Raw genomic sequence first — 20,279 nt, forward strand, 5'->3', positions numbered from 1 at the left:
ATTGAGCATGATGCTGGCTATGGGTTTTTCATACATGCCTTTTTATCATGTTGAGGAAGTTACTTTTGATTCCTACTTTTTGAAGTGTTTTTATCATAAAAGAATGCTGAATTTTGTTGAATGCTTTTCAGCATCAATCAAGATGATCATATGGGTTTTCCCTTTTGATTTGTTGATGTGCTATATTACATTAAATGATTTTCTTGTGTTGAACCAAATTCTTGCTTTCTTGGTATAAACCCCATTTGGGTGTGGTGTATAGTTCTTTTAATGTACTCTTGGATTTGATTTGCTATTTTTTGGTTGAGAACATTTGCACCTATGTTAATAAGAGAGATTGGTCTGCTTTCTTTCTTGTAGCATCTTTACCTGGTTTTGGTTTACGTGATATTAGCTTGATAAATTGAGTTAGGTAGTATTCTTTTCTTCTCAGTCTTTTGGAAAATTTTGACCAAGATTGGTGTTAGTTCTTTTTGGAATGTTTGATAAAATTCCCCTGTGAAGCCATACGGCCCTGTGCTTTTTTTTTTTTTTGTAGGAAGTTTTTGATTACTGTTTGAATCTCTTTACTTGTGATTGGTTTGTTGAGATCTTCTATTTCTTCTTGAGTCAGTGTAGCTTGTTTGTGTCTTTCAGGACTTTGACCATTTCATCTGAGTTGTCCCGTGTGTTGGCATATAGTTCTTCTTAGTATCCTCCTACGATTTTTTTTTTATTTCTTCAGGGTCTGTGATAAGAAATAAAAAATTGTGATCTTGTTTATTTCACCCTCTCTCTATTTCTTTGTCAGCCTTACTACTGGCCCATCAATTTTACTGATTTTCTCAAAGAACCGACTTTTGGTTTTATTGATTCTTTATATTGTTCTTTTGTTCTCCCATTTATTTAACTCTGCTTTCATCTTTGTTATTTCTCTTATATTTGTTTGGGGTTAGTTTGCTGTTTTTCTCAAGTTTCTCCAGATGAGCAGTTAACTCCTCAATTTTTGTTCTTTCTTCCTTTTTAACATAGTCATTGAGGGCAATAAATTTCCCTCTCAGCACAACTTTTGCCACATCCATAAGTTCTCGTATATTTTATTCTCATTTTCATTCATCTCCAGATAGCTAGTGATTTCTCTAGCAATTTCTTCTATGACCACTGCATGTTTAGAGTGTGTTATTTAATCTCCATATGTTTGTGAAACTTCTTGCTCATTGTTGGATATACATTTCCAGCTTCACTCCATTGTGATCGTAGAAAGTGCTTTGAGTAACTTCAATGTTTTTAAATTTATAGAGACCAGTTTTGTGCCCCAGCATACAATCTCTCCTGGATAATGTCCTAACAGCACTAGAGAAGAAAGGTCATTAGCCTGGGTTGTATCTGACTGCATCTTCAGAACGTTAATGAACTCTTATTGGCTTCATGGCATGTAAATATCTTGATATGGTTACTTTGGATATTGATTTCCTTCAGTAGTCTAAAGCTTTGTATTTGTTGGCCTGGTATGGAACAGGATGCAGGGCATGGGGAGGGGCATAACAGTGCAGTGATGGGTTGTGGGGGAAATATATGCAGGTCTGTATCTCTACGTTGGTGCTTGTGAGCATGGGATACAGGTCACAGTTTTGCATACCTGCAGTGCACAGGCTGGGAGGCAATGTGCAACTCAAGCAGCCTTGGATCACAGAAGAAGGGGGCAGCACAGGGAACACAGGGGTAGGGCATGGCAGGAGGTGGAAAAAATTATACAATGGTAACCCATACTAAACCTAAAATTCTGTTCTATAACTACTTGTTAAAATGTACTTGGAAATTTATTGCTTTTGTGTATGTATGTTATATTTCATAATAAAAAAATGTGTTTTAAAAACTGTCCAAGCTAGCTTCCCCAGAGATTGGTGCTCCTAATACATGTGGCCAGTTTCTGGCCTATTGCCTCTCATGTGGCTCCAAAGCAAAGAAAAGGTCTGATAGGGTAAGAAAAGGAGCATGAGAGGAGATTACAGATGAGGGAACTGTGGTCCACATTAACAAAGCCCACTGCACCACAATCATAATCCAGGAACACCCCAACATGACCTAAAGTCTGTTCTACATGCTGAGATAGGAGTGGTGAGGAGGTAAAGAGGCTGCACCATTCATTCTCTTTGATACAAAAAAGGAGAAACGCTCCTTCAGAGTCAACCAGCATATCATTCCTCACTGACCAAGAATCATCACAAAACCCAATAACCCAGTTTGAGCAGTTCCCCACACACACCTCCCAGTAAGGTCTGCTGGAAGTGAAGCACTCGGCTCCACCTGCAAGAAAATTCTGAGAGCTTGTTGGATTATTGGCCACATCAATATGATCAGGACTAAGTGAGCAAATGTCTAAGATTTTCATAGAGTGGTATATGACAAGGGTTTTTTTGGTTTTATTTTGTTTTTCATGATTGAAGGAAATATACACTGTAGAAAGATGAAAATAGTTAAATGATAGTGTTATAAAATCCTGATGGACAGGGGTTTTACATCATGTCTAGCGGTATGTTGTTTTAACAGGAAATATGGGCTCAGGACAGCAGAATAAGTGTAGAAATCTACAAGCCCATGTTCAAATCCTTAAACAGACAGACAAATGGGAGGAATCCATGCATTTTCTTGGAATATAGAAGGAAGAGAGATAATGTCAAGGTCTCTGACAATTTTGGTACATTTCAAATTGGAGAATAATAATAATCAAAGTCAGTAGTGAAATTAACCTGGTCTTCTCTCAGAAAATAAAAAGTATAATAATTATGGTTGTAAGAGTAAAAACGGTAATTATATTTTACATGTTTTATTGAAAATATAACATATATACAAAGCAAAGAAAGGAAAAGCAATAATTTTCAAAGTACATTTCAGCAGGTAGTTACAGTACAGATCCCAGAGTTTGTCATGGGCTACCATTCCACCATTTCAGATTTTTCCTTCTACCTGCTCTAAAACACTGGAGGCTAGAAGAAATATCAATAAAGTGATTCAGCATTCATACTTTGAATCCGCTTTTCTCTATTACATCTCTTCCTTCTCCTTTCATCATTGTCCCAATCTATAGAGATCTCTGGGCAATGCCCATTAAGTGACCTATTTGCCTCAGATTTGAAGATTTATGTCTAAAACAAGCAAAGACATAATAAACAGAAAGAAAATAAAATCATATAGATATGTGTGTATATATATATATTTTTTTTTTTTTGCATTTTTTAAAGACGTAGTTTCTTTGTGAAAATTTTCTGCCTGCCAGAATATCTTTTGAATAAGAAAAAGGATAAACCAGTGGCTGTTTTCATAAACAACTGTTTTATACTTTTAATAAAACTGAAATTATTCAAAGTATTTTGTGTTGGGTGTATAAGATACTTTCATCATAAAATTAATTAAAAGGCTAAAAGAAATGGGGAAAAGAAGAAGTGCAAACATTTAGGTATCAATCCAATAAAAAACACACTGAATGCATCTTGGAATGTACTGAATATAGATGAAAATACACATTTCACATGAAGCCTTACTACTATATCAACATGCTGATATAGAGATACAGTTTATAGAGATAGTTTTTCTATACTTTGCTGCCTATATAGTTCATTACAGTCTAACATATTTAGTTTTTTCACATACATATTTGATATCTTATAAGGACACATTTATTTATCCAAGTTTGCTAAAAAGAAACCATAGATCGATCAATGGGTAAAGCTTACTCATTGATGACTATGAATGGAGGAGAAATTACAGCTGTCCCACAGAGTATTGCCTGTTAATGTTGGAAACAGCTGAGGCTGTCTGTCAGTCCAGCGATGGGCCATGAACAGAGCTCTGGGCATGTGCAGCTACATTGATTCACTCCTGCAGAAAAAGGAGAAAAGTAGACAGTTTACTCTTTCTGGGCCCAAAGTTTTCATCACAATGATTATATCACTGTCCTAGTGAAGATGCTTCATCAAAATCCTCACAGTTAAGCTTAGGAGAGTGAATATAACTCCACAAACTTATCACTTCAATCCCTTCTCAACCATGACTATATCTAGTTCCTCCTTCCCAAATACAGGGCTCTGCAAAACAGCCTGAAGTAGTGGAGGACATTCAGAAAGGGCCCTCTGGTTCTCAGTCCACACTATTCACCACTGAAATGCTCAGTGTCTCAATCCACAAGCCAACCTAGGAGTGACAGACCAGGGTTCAAGAGGGGAGGCAGGGAGTCTGCTGCCTGGGATGCAGCGTCCCTAAGTGCACTGCACAGGACCTCTATGTGAGGATGGAATCGGCCATCTGCTATATATGGACTCCCAAAACTCTTGATGATCCTCCACTTTCCCTCTGCTCACCCTGCTTCCACTTTATAATTATTTGAAAGTCTGCCTTTCCCTCATAAGTCCTTATTTAATTTTGGACCATATTCTCACTGTAGAAATTAAAATCAGGAATGGTAGTTATTTTCAAACAACTTCTGCATAGAGCCCTGAAAATAACATTCCCTTCCAAATCTACCTTAGGCTAGACAGAGCAAACTCTCTCTCTACCTTCTTAGAAAATGAAGGAGAAATATTTGAACTGTTAAATATTATTCTTTTTTTTTATTAGAGAAGCCGTAAATTTACAGAACAATCATACAGAAAATACAAAGATCCGTTTCACACATGCAGTTTTCCCCATCATTAACACTTCATCGGTATGGTACCTTTGTTATAATTTATGAAACAATATTAATTGAATATACTATTAACTTCAGCTCCTTATTCTACAGTAGAGTTCACTGTTTATAATGTAGAGCCTTATTTTTTAATTTTATTTTATTAACATATATATAACCTGAAAATTTCTTCTTTAAACCAGATTATCCAATTTAACTTTTGACTACCATAATTACATGAACTCTTGAATAGGGCATGAAATCATATTGTTTTGTACAGGTTAGTGTTATGCCCCAATATATTCCAGAGTAGTTTGGGCAGAGAATAAAAAAGTATTTGCAAAATTCCCTTGGGGAGCTGGGGAGATAGGAGGAAACATTAAATATTAAACTTCCCTATCTGGGGCCTAATATTCTTGCAAGCAATGGAGACAACCAACTCAGTAGGCTGAGCCCTGATGCACACATGCAACCTTGTTAATTTTAAGGAAAAATGTTTTCTGTAGCACTCAGTCAATCATACCTAAGTATTAACATAATAAATATTAGTAGCTCTAAGTTAAGCATTAGTGCAGAACTTGGACATAAACTCTCCAAGCAACATCATTCACCTAAACTTTCTTGCTGAAGAGTTTGGCAACTGCCAAATTGCCTCCCATCATATCCATACTCTTGTGCTTAGCAAGGTGGATTCTCTATAGGCAGCATATTCCTTGGGAGAAAAACTCTTGATCCAAAGATCCATGTCCACCTTATACCGTTGCTGCAGATTCTCAGCAAGTTTCTCATATTGATTCTTCAGGCACTTTGGGATGTGCTGCCAGTGTCTTCCAATCTCCACCATGCGCTCTCTCTCTGACATATGGTGCAAGTCACTCTCACCCGCAAATCCTCGTGGAACTTGTGGTATCCATTCATTGGAGGCTTCGTGGGCTCTCCATAGAATTCCATCTTATTGGAAAACTCATTAGGTTCTGGAAGGGACCTCATTTCTTTAACATTTTCCTGAAAACTCTTTTCAGTTTGCACTTGATGCTTGTTGGGGATATCAAGTGTCCTGGAATTCTGGAATATATCAGGTTGTTTTTCCATGAATTGAGCAAATTTTCCTTATATTCCTGTTTCTTCTTCTGGAAATCTTCAACATATTTCAGCTTCATATGCTCTGGGAGCTCCTTGTATTAGACAAGACCTTGGTCAGTTCCTATTTTTCAGCTCAGGGTGCATTTGGGAGAACTCAGAGCACTTCTCTTTGTGGTAGCAGAAATAAGCAGTCAAGGACTTTTTGGGAAAATCTGGATGTTTCTTGTGTTTTTGGCTTTTGTGACAATTTTTCACAAGTTCTTGTGCTTCCAGGACTAAGTCCGTTAATGTGTAAAGCTTCCTCAAATCATGAGAAAACTCTAACCATTTGACTTTGCACATTTCTCCAGGAAACTCTTTAAAAGTTCCTTTTTCCCAATCCAAATAAGACTGGGTTGTTTTAAAGTTGTATTTGTCATTAGATGGAAGGTTATTCTGCATGCGTTCCAGTAACATCACAATATCTTCTTTGCACCAGTGGATTTGGCTTTTAGGCAATGTCATTTTAAGGTTTTTGAGTGACTTATATGATCTTAGAATCCAGACACATCTACAGGAAATCAAAGCCTTTCACTGAAGATTTGCAGGTTATTTTTGGAAATCCTGCAGTATGTATGATAGAAATCTCTGAGGAGAAAGAGAAGGAATGTTACTTTTTTTTATAGCATAAATAAAACACACATACACACACCTTGGAATATGTCCCTTCTATAATTTACCTTTATTTTTTGTTTAATTTTTTTTTGCATGGTCAGGCACTAGGAATTGATATCTCTGGCATGGCAGGAAAGAACTTTGTCACTGAGCCACTGTTGCCTGTGCTACCTTTAATTTTTAAAGGGAAAGTTTTCTGACTTCCAAGTTGAAATTTATGTTTCACTTTCATCTGCACTATCAAAAATCCCTGTCCTTCCCCCAACTTGCCCCATCCCATCCCCCACAATTTCTTCAAGGTCTAACTTAAACAGAACTGAGTGGAGCAAAGGAAAGGCCCCGGGAAAGTTGAGTTAAAAATTCAAATGTGAGGAGAAATGGCTGAAATGGAAAGGAATGGCCCAGATGGTTGTGCTGGTTTGAAATGATATATGTCCCCTAGAAAAGCCATGTTTTAATCTAAATCTCATTTCATAAAGGCAGAATAATCCTTGTTCAATACTGCATGCTTGAAATTGTAATCTGGTCATCTCCCTGGATATGTGATTTAGTCAAGAGTGGTTGTTAAGCTGGATTAGGTGATGACATGTCTTCACCCATTTGGGTGGGTCTTGGTAAGTTTCTGGAGTCCTATAAAAGAGGAGAAATTGTGGAGAATGGAGGAGATTCAGAGAGAGCAAAACAGAATGACATAGCCATGAGTAGCAGAAGTCCACCAGCCAGAGAGCTTTGGACATAAAGAAGGAAAATGCCCTCCGGAGAGCTTCATGAAACCGGAAGCCAGTAGAAGAAGCTAGCAGATGATGCCGTGTTCCCCATGTGACCATCCAGATGAGAGAGAAGCCCTGATTGTGTTCGCCATGTGCCTTCTCAGTTGAGAGAGAAACCCTGAGCTTCACTGGCCTTCTTGAACCAAGGTATCTTTCCCTGGATGCCTTAGATTGGACATTTCTATAGACTTGCTTTAAGTGGGACATTTCTCGGCCTTGGAACTGTGAAAGCCATTCCGTTTCTGCTATATTGCATTCAGGCAGCTAGCAAATTAGAACAATGGTCATGACTGAAGGTGCAGTTGAGGAGCTGGAAATAAGAATGAGACAAACCAAGGAAGCCCTCACCCCCCAAAAATGTAGAAACAAAACCAAAAAATAAAAAAGCACATATGTCACTGTGAATTTGAACCTGAAGGAAATGACTGGTTTAGAGATTTTCTGGACTCTGTGCATCTAGTGCATCTGGTTACCTGTATACTCTCTCTTTAGAGAGCAAGGATTTAAGGAGAATTAGAGCATTTCCAACATTTACATGGTAAACTGCTTCTTATCTGTAAACCTCAATGAGAGTTTTACCTCCTTCAGAAAGCCCTACTCAATACCTGCCACCTACAGGCACTTGAACTAATGGCAGGTCTGATTCCTACTATTTCCTCATCTCCATTGATCTCCAGTTACCAATCTTGCCTTTTCAAATCGAATATCTCTGGCACATATTTCGTCTAGTCTTGCCCCAAATTCTCATAATAACTTCTTCAGTGTCATTTTTAGGATAATCTTCCATTTTAAGAGTAAGTTCCACAAAAGACAACTTTCAAAAAATTAAATAAAACATTAAGTAACATCAGATCTTGCTTAATTGGAGGGTGAATAAAAGAAGTGTGACATGGGGCCCCCAAGGGTGAAAAATTATGGAGCAAAGGAAAGTGAACATCAACATCAGACTTAAGAGTCAAAAGGAAAGTGAACTTCTGAGTTGAACTTTGAATATTTGTGAACACCATTTTTTAAAGCTATGTCATATTCTCAGTAGAGAATAAAAGTTACACCCTTAATGAATCAATTTACAAATTTTACTGGATGAGTGTAGAATTAGTAATTATAAAAATGCAACATGAAATTGTTAAGAGTAGAATTAGAGACTGTATTTGGAGTAGAAGACTGAAAAAATATTGTCCAGATATTATACTCCATCATGTAGAAAAGATTCTTGGGGAAGCTTTTCTGTAATAGAAAATAAAAAAATGCAAAGGAGTGAAATCTTTGAAATACATAATGTGTTGAGAAAAGAAATTAAACTCAAAAGCTACTAAGTTTTGTTTTCAAAAATCAAGAAAAAAGTACAATTTTATTTGGGTCCTTAGAAAACGAAGAATGCGGACAAACTAAAAGAAGTGAAAAATTAATTAGATAAAATAACACATGAGAAAATAACAAGAAGATACAAAAATCAGATAAATTCATACATTGTGTTTATGGCTATGACTTAACTGTCATGGTTCAGGAAAAAATAAGTTGTTTGCATTGAACTTTCAACTATTTTATAAGTTATGATTGTGTAAAATACAGAATCATACATATTCTAAGAATATTTGAACATTAGAAATGAGATGTATCATATTTGGAAATTGAATCTAGAAAGGATGATTTAGTTTCTTTTCAATTATTTTTTAAATATATGATGTTGTTTCTTGCACAGTGGAAATGAAAATACAATTGTGTTATGTGGCACTTTTATAAGCCAGGCCTGTTTCCAAATTGCAGTGGGTTGACTAGTGTCTCACAAAAAGGAAATATCAAAGTCGTAACCTCCAGTAACTGTGAAATGTGATCTTATTTGGAAATAAGGTCTTTGCAGATGTAATAAAGGATCAGAAGATGAGATTATATTTGCTTTAGGATGGGCCCCAAATACAAATCTGATGTCTGTATGAGAGGGAGATTTGAGATGAAGAGATATAAGAAGGTCACGTGACTTTGAAGGCAGGGGCTGGAGTTTTGTTGCCACAAACTAAGTAACCCCAATGTTTGCAGGCAGAAACCAGAAACTCTCGGGAGGGCAGCTGTAGCTTTCTGGGGTCTCCACAGTCCAGCCAACTCTAAGTGCCTCTGAAGAGAAGCCTCTGGGGTGCCTTTATATTAGGATACTTGAAACTCTACCCTGATTAGGTTACTGTATTAGAGGACCAGCTGGTGGACAGCCCTTTCTGTCACTGATTGGTTCCTAATTTCCATAAATAACCAACTGCAAACACTCCCCAGTCCTGGTTCAGGCAAATTACAACCAAATGGCAAATGCATGTCTGAAGGTTCTGGGGTCTTGCATTCTAGTCCCATCTCCTCTGCATTTGAATATACATCCTTCCCTTCCATAATAATCTCTGTCCTTTTCCACTATAACCCAAGATCTAATATAATAGTATCTTCTGGATTGTCATTTAAATTTCTATTGTTCTAATATTTTTTTACCCAGTCTTTAGAGTTAAAGGTGGCATTTAAATAAAAATGCAAATGATAATTATAATGATTTGGGAAAATGAGAAGTAGTGGGTCAGATGTTTTGCTTCCTGGGTGATTTACTTCTGAGTTTAGGGAGATGGGATATAGGCACTTGGTAAAACAAAAATTCCACATGAGTTGATTAAAAGAAATTTGATCAAGTGTAATTTGATCAAATTCAAATTGGTCATAGGATATCTTGATTGAGTGATAGCTTATTGAATACATATTGTTTGGCAAAATCAGGATTCATCAAATGTTTTTGAAAGTTGTTTCTCCTCCATTTAAAAATTTCATTTTTAATAAGTTTCCAACTAGTAATTATGTAAGTATATAAGTAATACTATATAATATTATACTATATAATACTATATAATATATTATACTATATACTATATAATATATATATATATCTTATATAACTAGTAATTATATAAGAACCTTGGTTAGCAATGAACAGAAAAACACCTGGCACTCACTTCACCCTGGAGAACTATGTGCTCTTCTCTTCCAGCCCCACCTCTCTTGCCTACCACAACTTGTCTGGCTTCCCCTTTGTCTGCTGCTCCCAGGTCATTGCCCCACCCACTGAAACTCACTGTCCATGTCAGGGCAGACAGTAGAACTCCACATCTTGCAGTGCTGGTTGCAAGTTGCCAGCAAGGCAAGGAGAGTGTCCTGCTCTTCACCTATGGCTTGGTCAAAATTGCCTTTCTAACTCTAAGACCAGGTGCAAGTTCTTCTGTGACTGAGACCAGAGGATTATACCAACATTGTTAATGAGGAGGGATTTTGGGAACAGTCCTCCTCAAAGCACCTGAGTGTGGTGGATGCTCCTTGGCTTACCCTGCACATTGTCCAGCATTGGTAGCTTTACTAGCTCCCATCCCATCAGCTTACTAAGTTCACCAAATCAGTGATTGCCTCATTGACCGACCAGAATATCATGTTCATGCTCATGACCCTATCTCACTGCCTTCATCCTGTTGCACGAATGGGACCTGCCTTTCTTCACCCCCACCTTATTCTCAGAATTCAACATCATGTGTCAATGGTGAGATGATTGCATCTGACAACCTCGGCATCACCAAGGGCTTTGGGAAGACCAAATGGTTCAGAGGCTTGTCACCCTTCCTCTGTCCAGCCTGAGCAATCGGTTTTATACCACAAGTTTGGACCTTAATGAGCTTCCTGCTGATTCTACACCCCTCATGGACATCATGCTTCACTACAACTGAAGGAGCTAGACCCCATGGTTTCCCACAACAACATTGGCCACCTCCCACTCTCATCCCACTTATGAGTCACACATCCCTCATGATGAGCAATCAGACCCAGCAGAGGTTTCCTGGCAATTTGTTGTTCACAAAAAAAGGAGAGCTCTGGAAGATGGTGCCATTTGTATGACAGCCCCTGGGATTTGCCAAGTATGGAATTATGGCCCAGCTCTCCAAGCCCCTAGCTGCTGCCAACTTCCCTACCTATTTCCTAAGTATTTTCAAGTTTGACCGTGGTCTGGTCCAGAAAAAAAAACATCAATGGAGTCATCAACACCCTGGAAGTCAGTCAATCAGAAAATGATTATTAGGGCCTCTTCTACTCTTTCCTATCTGCAACCCAGCTCTCTCCTCCACTCTGAAGATTGTTTTTGCAGTGTTGCTCAAGGGACTGGAAAGTCAGTCCAACAGACCACAGAGAAGGAGCCTCTTGGAGACTTCCTCTGATTATAGACAGGGAATTCATTATGATACAAATTTATAGCTCTAAAGCTGTGAAAATGTCCAAATTAAGACACCAACAAGAGGTTTCCTTCACTTAACTAACTCTGATGCCATCCAGAACACCTTTGTCAACTGGTAAGGCCTGTGGCTGGCATCTTCCGGTCCTTTGCTCCTGGGCTCCATTGCCTTCATCCTTTGTTTCCTGTTGGGGTTTATCATTTGGCTTCTCCAAGGCTGGGTTTCATCTCTTGGCATATTCCTGCTCTTTCCAGGTTCTAGCATGCTTATCATCTCATGGGAAGGCACATGGCAATATCTGCTAGGCTCTGCCTGTCTCTGGGCATCTGCTCTCTCTGTCAGCACTCCAGGCATCTCCAACCATCCATGTCTCAATCAACTCTGAATCAACTCTTCTCCAAGCATCAGCATCTGAGGTTTCTCAAAAATGTTTCCCTTTCCAAAGGCTCTAGTAATCAACACCCATCTAGAATGGATGGAGTCACATCTCCATCTAATCAAAAGGTCACACCCAAAACTGGTGTGTTACATCTCCATGGAAACAATCCAATCAAAGTTTCCCACCTTAAGTAATAGGTGTGGACACAAGGAGGGGAGAGGATGCAAGGGTTGTTCAGGGGTAGAAATCTTGCCTGCCATGCAAGAGACCCAGATTCAATTCCCAGCCCATGCACTTCACCAAATCAAATGAACAAAGAAACAACAACAAAAATTCAATAAATGGTGCTGCAATTAACAGGATGCCATATAGAAAAAAATGAAATGTGACCCCTGCCATACCGCATAAAACAAAATTGGTCTGGCCTCACAAAATTGGGTCAGGATTAAAACATGGCTCTTCTGGGTACATAGTAGTTTCAATTCAGCACAAGAAGAATTATGGAACACTTGCGATTCATGTAATCCATGATGGAGAAGGAAAAAATCCTAATGTTCCCCCCCCCAAATACAGTATATTTCATACTTTGTAAAATGTTAATTAAAATGAAAACAAAAAATCTGGGACTAAGCTCTTTGAAGCTTTCCATGATAATAATTTGGTAGAATTCTTTGTTTTGATTATGACCTTTAAGTAAGGAGAACGCTTCCTGAAAAGGAAAGGCAAATTTATAAGAACATATTACCAAATACATATCTCATAAACTCAAATATTTAGGAAGGTGTCTGAACTTATAATGAGTTTTATATAAAAGTAGAAACATTCTGTGTGTGCTTTCACATCCACAAGTTATTAGAACAAGTCAATATGTGACTTCTAACAACAAATTCTGATTAATTAAATGTTAACATACTCATTATTATCAAAAATCAGAACCACCCATTACATTAATGTAAGTGTATTCAATTCCTCAAAAAAGCAAATAAGTCAAATATTATTCATTGTTCAGCTATGGAAATTGAATATAATGAGAAAAGATAATTATACCCAATATTACTGATAAGTACAAAGTGCATACTTGGGCACAAACTTCTGAAGGATTTGTGTGAGATTAATGGAGGACATTTTGGAAATATGTATTAAAATCCTTAAAAGTATGCCTGCCATTGACCCAGTTATTCAAGTTCCAGAAAAGAATCCTAAATAATTTATCAGATGCTACCTGGAAAATATGAAACCTTGCCTCAACATTTTCTCTCCTTGCTACACATAATTCATATACATAGCAGAGGAGAAACATTTTATTTTATATTTTTCTTTTTCAATAGAAACAATCTTCAGGAATTTAGACCACCCTCTTTCACTCTGTTGGATGATGATCTACACTGAGAGTGGCCAGCTCATAAATTTCTCCAACTTATCCCTCTGCCTGCAATTTCTGTACATGCTCTCTGGAGATTTCTTCATTTATCTGGTACTAATACAAAGAAATAATCCTCTCCCAAGTATGGAGAAGAAATCAGGACTTGGTCATCACAATAGTCATTGAGTAATTTTTGTGGAGAGTTTCTGTCTTATGTTAGAAATATATTTTCTTTCCATCATTACCTCTACCTCTTGGCAGGGGGTGAGGGAACTGGCAGGAATGATGCTTCCTTTGTGCACTGGCCTTCCCCTTCCACATTAGAAATACCCTGTTAGTCAGTATTTCATTTTGTAAGACCCATCCTAGTGCACTGGACATGGAAGATGTAATGTCGGAGCCAATGCTTATCATGAGAACCCTCCAGGTTCTGCTCTTTCTGTGCATCTTGCTCCACTTATACCACAGGTCATTAGGAAACAAACAAACAAGAAAGATGTGGGGAAATGTATTCAAGATTAAAGGTATAATGAGGACTATAGAGCTCTAAGTGTTTGAGCCCCTGCTCACTTCCTTCCTCTTTTGTTGGCTGCTCCCTCCACATTCAGTAACTTGAATTATCTAAGCTCCTTCCCAACTAAGGATCACCACCACCTCCCTTCAAGTCTAACTTCAAATGCCACATTTGCCATCCTGGGGTCACCATTCACTATGTATCTCCCTAGGATCCTGGGTGTTTTCCTTCCCAGCACCCGCCCACATTGTAGCTCAGTGATCTGTTCCCTGACCAGACTTTGGCTCTCATGATGGTCGGAACCTGACATGTCTTGTTTCTGTGGCTCCTCAATACCTAGCACATGTCGTTGGGAATAAACAGCAGTGAAGGAATTCAGGAATGCATGCAGGTTAACTTTCACAGTAGTAAAAAATTATTTACAGACTGAAAGTCAAAATTCTTACAGTGACAATCAGCTCAAGTTAAAATATTGTTCTGTATTACATAGCAAGTTAAATTACCCATCTAGAGTTATTTCTGGTAGTCTTACATGAATTTTAGAACAAAAGTCTTTTACCTTCATTCTGAGTTTGCAATTTATGCCTACTGTTCTCAGTTACTGGCTGCTTAAACACATTATTACTGATCTGAAGATTTTCTAGTTCAGTTTTCCTCAACAGTAGAGCTATTAATATTTGGGCCTAGATATTTCTTGCACAAGCTGTAAGTGGGTGTGGGAGTGGGGGTGGGGAGGACTGTCCGGTGCATTGTAGGGTGTTTGGTAGCATCCCCTGGCAGCTACCCTCTAGATGCCAGTAGCAGACCTGAGTTCTGACAGCCCAAATTATCTCCAGATAAAAATAAATTGCCCTCCAAAGGAAAAATCACTCCCATTTGAGAACACTACACTAGGGGAAAAAAAAGAGAGAGAGAGAGACATTTATAAGACCCTTAAAATAGTTTTGGTCTACTACCTGGCTCTTAACCTGTATGAACATATAGGACAAAGAACATAAAACACCCAGCGGGAGAGCTTGATTGTGAAAAGATAAGCAGAGATGAGTGATGAGAGAAAAATACAAACGAATTAGTATTTTTTACTATCTACAGAATTACAAATACATATTTAAGGATAGGATAGGACATTAGGAGAAAAAAGAGCCTCTATAATGCGTTCTTACTTGGTGTATAAAGAACAGTGTTATTACAAATTTACTGAGAAATGATGTCAAATTTGTCTGGACATTGCCTGAAACACTGCTTTACTTGATATAAGAAACTTCCCTCCAGCTCTCTATAAAATGTCAGTTTTCCAAGGATAAAGCTAGATAACCATGCAAATCTGAGATGATCATCCTTTTATGATTTTTGCAGGCTCTTCTTTTTCTGTTAATGAGATTTTTCTCTTGGTGAGGATTGTAGTAATGCAGTCAGTGGTAGTTCTGTTTCCCAAATATCTGTGAAAATGGATTGCAGGTGAGAAGAGAGACATGCATAAATTAATGATCTTTGCCACAGACTGGACTGAATGATGCGGTTCTCACTGACCTCCTTTCCATGTCCTAAGTACGTTTCCCTCCTTTTCCAGTTTTCTCTAGATTTCTGCCCAGCTTTTCACAGATGTATCCTTTCTGATTTTCTCAAGTGAGAAAACTGAGTTTAGGGTCACCCTTTACAACAAGAACAAGTTTGTAGATTTCAGAGCCCCCAAAAGTTTGAAGTGTGCAAGGGTCTAGAAGACCAATATGTTTTCTGTCTGGTCACCGCTTTTGTTACAGGAACCCCAAATGCATATCAAAAATGGGAAATTAATTCTGTTAAAATTATAAAAATTAGAGCCATAAAATGATAAAGAAAATTACATCTGAATGTAGATGTGATAAAAGAAACCTGAGGAAATCTGACCAAAATCATACACGTATCAGCTGGGAATAAAAATACAACATTCTGACTGTATTGAAATAGAGTGCAGTTTCCAGTCTCTATTAATAGCGTGCTATTTCACATAGTCCTGAATCTTTGCCCACTAGTTAATCAGAGGACAGAGGAGAGGAGATCCTGGGGCATCTTTTCCAAGACAGGCTCCAGTTTTCTCAGCTGTAAATTAGTTTTGAGGATAATTCTATAATATAATGCTGGTAAAAGTGTGGGCACGCGGCAAGGACTCAGTTTTTGTATTATGAATGCTGCTCCCTATGATTTTTTTTTCCACATATAATTTTCTTTAAGATGTTTCTTGACTTATCTCAATTTCCTTCTTTGTCTCATATTCCTTATTTTGTCCTTTATATATGGCTTTTCGAAGGTTATGTCTTTGACCACTTGTTCTTCTGACTTTATACAATCTACCAATTCATGATTTCCTCATCAAGGTTTTAAATATATAAATGCTAATGAATTGTCCTCTGATTTCTCTTTCTTCCAGTTGACTGTTAGCAATCTTGGTTTCTATGTTACATGGTCACACTCAGTGTCACATGTAATTTCATTTATTCCACACCTTAAAACCTGAAAGTTGCCATCATCTACCCATGATTCAAATTCCATTTTATGGGGTCACCCTAAGCAATTTCTTCTTTTTTTCCTACCTGGAAACAATTCCCAAATTATTTTCTTCCTACTTCATACATTTATCATGAATGTGTTTTTTTTTTTTACCTTTCATTTTGATTTCCAAACTTCTTACTTGCATTTCTACCATGGAAGCCAAAATGACCTTTTTGCCCCCAGAATTAGCTCTTTACATTATGTTCTCTCAATTAATATATCTGAAATACAAAACTGAACCTATTCACTTGGTGACTATGATTTTTCTCTATTTTCTTAGGAATAAAACCCAAACCACTTGGTATATCATAGGTCCTTTATGAACCAGTTCCGCATTGCACACTCACACACCTGTGATACAATTTTACCCAAATCCCTATAATTTTTCCATTGAACTCCACTTTCTTTCTGCTTTATCCATGGGCTTATGAGCTTCTTCCAGAAGCCCCTCCTACTCAGGAGTAAATTTAGCCCTCAGCTCAAGCAGTAATCTTTACTGGGGCCCAAGCCTGGGATGGTGGTCCTTCCTCGGGGTTCCCCAGTCCCTGTGAGTCAACCATGGATTGTATAATGCATTGTAACTGCGTGTTAGATGCCCCTTTCTTTAAATACTTATATTAAATACTTATATAATACTTAAGTATTATTAATGTCATGGATGTCATTTCAAAACTTTATATTGAAAGACAGAACCTGTTTTTATCTGTTGTCACTGCACATTCCTACCCAGGTGAGTAAATAACATGTCCAAAACTCTAGATGATTGTGGATCCCAACCTTATCTTCATCCTAGAATCACTTGGGATCTTCAAAAATTACTGATGCTTGCATTCCATCTTGGAGATTGTTCATTAATTGGTTTGGCCTCTAGCCTGGGCTATGACATTTTTTAAAGTTTCAGGTAACTGTAATGTACAGACAGGTTGAGAACCCTGCCATATGAGGTTCCTTGAAGGACATATAGGTCCTTTCCTTCACAGGAATGCACCCATGCAGTTGCACTTCTCCCAGCCTGTGCCTGGGCTGTCACGGGCTGTCAAGAAGGCTCGACAGCATCTGAGGTAAGCAGCAGCACTCCATGGTGTCAGCTATAGTTTCTCTTACATAAGTGGACCTCATGAGTGATCTCTCTTCATTGCTGTATTAGTTAGGGTTCTCTAGAGAAACAGAATCAACAGGGAACACTTGCAAATATAAAATTTATGAAAGTGTCTCACGTGACCGTAGGAATGCAGAGTCCAAAATCCACAGGGCAGGCTGCAAAGCCGATGACTCCGATGGATGGCCTGGATGAACTCCACAGGAGAGGCTCACCAGCCAAAGCAGGAATGCAACCTGTCTTCTCTGAGTCCTCCTTAAAAGGCTTCCCATGATTGGATTTAGCATCACTAATTGCAGAAGACACTCCCCTTTGGCTGATTACAAATGGAATCAGCTGTGGATGTAGCTGACATGATCATGACCTAATCCTATGAAATGTCCTCATCGCAACAGACAGGCCAGCACTTGCCCAATCAGATGAACAGGTACCACAACTTGGCCAAGTTGACACCTGTCCCTAACCATGATAATTGCTCTATTATTCTTTCAAAGAATGGGAAAACAAGGAAGTATGTAAACCTTTATGACTAAATGTATAACAAACTATTCTATTAAATGTAGAACTGAACTCACCTGATGCCTAACAAAATGAAACAAGACCCAACAAATTAATTGAACAGAGAGACTATTTCATGCTGATTTGCAGTGAGTAATGCAAAAGGCCTGGGGGGATACTTATGGTAAATTGTTAATTTTCAATATAGCATGTAAAACTGTATTTTATTCAGTATATATTCGTTTTTAGTTTTTAACCTTGGTTAAAAACTGAATAGATGGGTACAAATGAAGTTTAGTCACAAGTTCTTTACAATTACAGGGGCAGAAGATAATGACAGTTCAATCATTATCAGAGATCAAGGCAGAAGGATTATAATTGAGAGATTTCAGGTGTTTTCTTCTGCCACTCTAATATTCCAGAAAGCAAAAAGGAATATCTATATAACAATTCAGTCATCAAAATCATTGCTTAAATCCTGATTTCTTGGTTACAGGAATTGAAGTCATCTAAGACTGAACCATATTATTTGTTCTTAGGAAAAAAAGGGTCTTGATGAACTGGAAAGTGTGTTTCAAGAGAGTGTGGGGAATCAAAGAGGGTGTTCATTGCCTGGATGAAGGATTGACAACTGCAGACATGGGCACTCCTTATGGCTGTAAATAGAATAGCTTTGATGGGTATAAAAGTGTTAATACAGAAGAGAGACACAGACATTAGGACAAGATTGTTTTATACCCCAAGAAGTGGTGAGGAAAAAAAATGTACATATTCAAAAGGAAGTTAAGGGCATGTGGAAAAAGAGAGAGTTAATGGAAGAGAAGGGGGTGCAGAGAGACAGAGGGAGATGAAGACAGAGAGAGTGACAGGAGACAGGGACAGATGGAGAGACTGAATATTGGGGAACAGTCATCCAGAATATGATTTTTCTAAGGAGACAAGACAGGATGTAGCTATTAAAGAAGGGGTGGGTGTAGTCTTGGGTAGGAAGAGGGTGGCACACTTAGCACTGGTGAGAACATAGATCTTTTCAACATGGAGGTAATCTAGACTGATTGTGCCTGATGTTATCTGTATTCCTAGGTCAGTATATTTGTTGTTTTTGCTGAGAGTGTAGAGTTAGTTTCTTGGTAGTCATGTGAAGGAGAATGGAGTGTCATGAGATTTGATGAAGAGATGTTCGATTTTTATATAAAAATATGAAACTTTTAGGGAAAGAATTAGAAGCAATGGTATGGTAAAATAAATTAATGAGAAGGAATGGAGGGAAAAATAAGATAATAGTTGGTTCCTTAGAATAGGGTCGCATAAAGGTCTAATGTACAACACTGGAATGTGACATGAGACAAAGCAGAATTGATGATAATAGGAGCAGAAAATGAGCCAGGGTGTATAATCTCTTAACTCAGTGTTGCTGCAGGGTTTTGTGAAACTGTAGAGATAGTGAGGAATATCCCAAAAATATATCAATACTTCCATGAAGAATAGCGCAAATAATTAAAGAACATGTAAAAGAAGAACAAGACAATTTTCTCACAAATAATTGAAAATGAAGCCAAAATGGTCCAGATAGGAATGTATGAGAAACGAAGAAAATAAGCCTTAAACTATATGTGGGGCTGGTCCAGGTAAGGACTAAAGAAGGATGAACACCAGCCTGCCTGAAAATCATTTATATCTTCAGAATTCTGCATTCTCTTTGAACTCTATTATTTTTCTCCTACAAAAGTCTCTGCCTCTCCTGGCTTTGTAGTGGCAGGTTTTGCTCTTTCTTTGGTATAGGCTATAAACCCACAGTTGTTCCTATCTGTCCAGGAGAGAGAAAATTATGTGGATGGTTCAAATTAGACCCAGAAAAAGTTCCCTTCTAAAATTTTCCTTCTATCCCAACACTTCTGACCAACTGTAACAGATTGGCTTCTGAATAGATGATCAATTTTTTTGTCTTTATTCAGTTCTATGTGGAAAAGTCAGTTTTATGAAATAGATTTGGGGGTCCCCACATCCTTAAATGAATTTTGAGGAAGCTTCTGTGACTCTTGTGGAATGCATGAAGCCACAGCAGCTCATCATTTTCCTTCCAATATTGGCCACCCCTAGAATATATTCTGAGTTTAAATATTGTAAGAAGTATAAATTATCAAGTATATATAAATATGAGGTTGAGTTTCATTTTGTAATGAATAGGAAAATGACAAAAGATTAGACATGAATCAGGAAAAGGACGGATAGAATGTTCCAGTACAGTCACAGATCCACAAGGCTGTACTGAGCAGCAGTGTCATATGGTAATTAAAAACAAACACTAAGCCTTCCTTTCCTTCCATTTAACTGTACTGGAAGATTTACTGAATAGGTGAGTTTGTCCTTATATCCAAGCAGTAGGAATTGCAACATTGATTAGGTTGTTTTCACTGAGGTGGGCCCTTACATTTAGGGAGCTATTTCCTTCCATCTATATCCTTCACTAAAAGATACCTAGGGTTTCTATTACCTATGTACAAGTG

At 37.8% G+C, this 20,279-nt stretch overlaps 3 pseudogenes; 2 read left to right on the forward strand and 1 right to left on the reverse strand.

Moving 5' to 3' along the window:
• LOC143645099 (tripartite motif-containing protein 43-like) overlaps positions 1-20,279 on the forward strand; it is a 601,918-nt pseudogene that overhangs the window by 344,910 nt on the left and 236,729 nt on the right.
• On the reverse strand, positions 5,254-6,229 carry LOC143643880 (putative upstream-binding factor 1-like protein 6; annotated as a pseudogene).
• On the forward strand, positions 10,256-11,239 carry LOC143643881 (cytosolic arginine sensor for mTORC1 subunit 2 pseudogene; annotated as a pseudogene).

Source organism: Tamandua tetradactyla, chromosome 8 (assembly GCF_023851605.1).
Source record: "Tamandua tetradactyla isolate mTamTet1 chromosome 8, mTamTet1.pri, whole genome shotgun sequence".
NCBI lineage: Eukaryota > Metazoa > Chordata > Mammalia > Pilosa > Myrmecophagidae > Tamandua > Tamandua tetradactyla.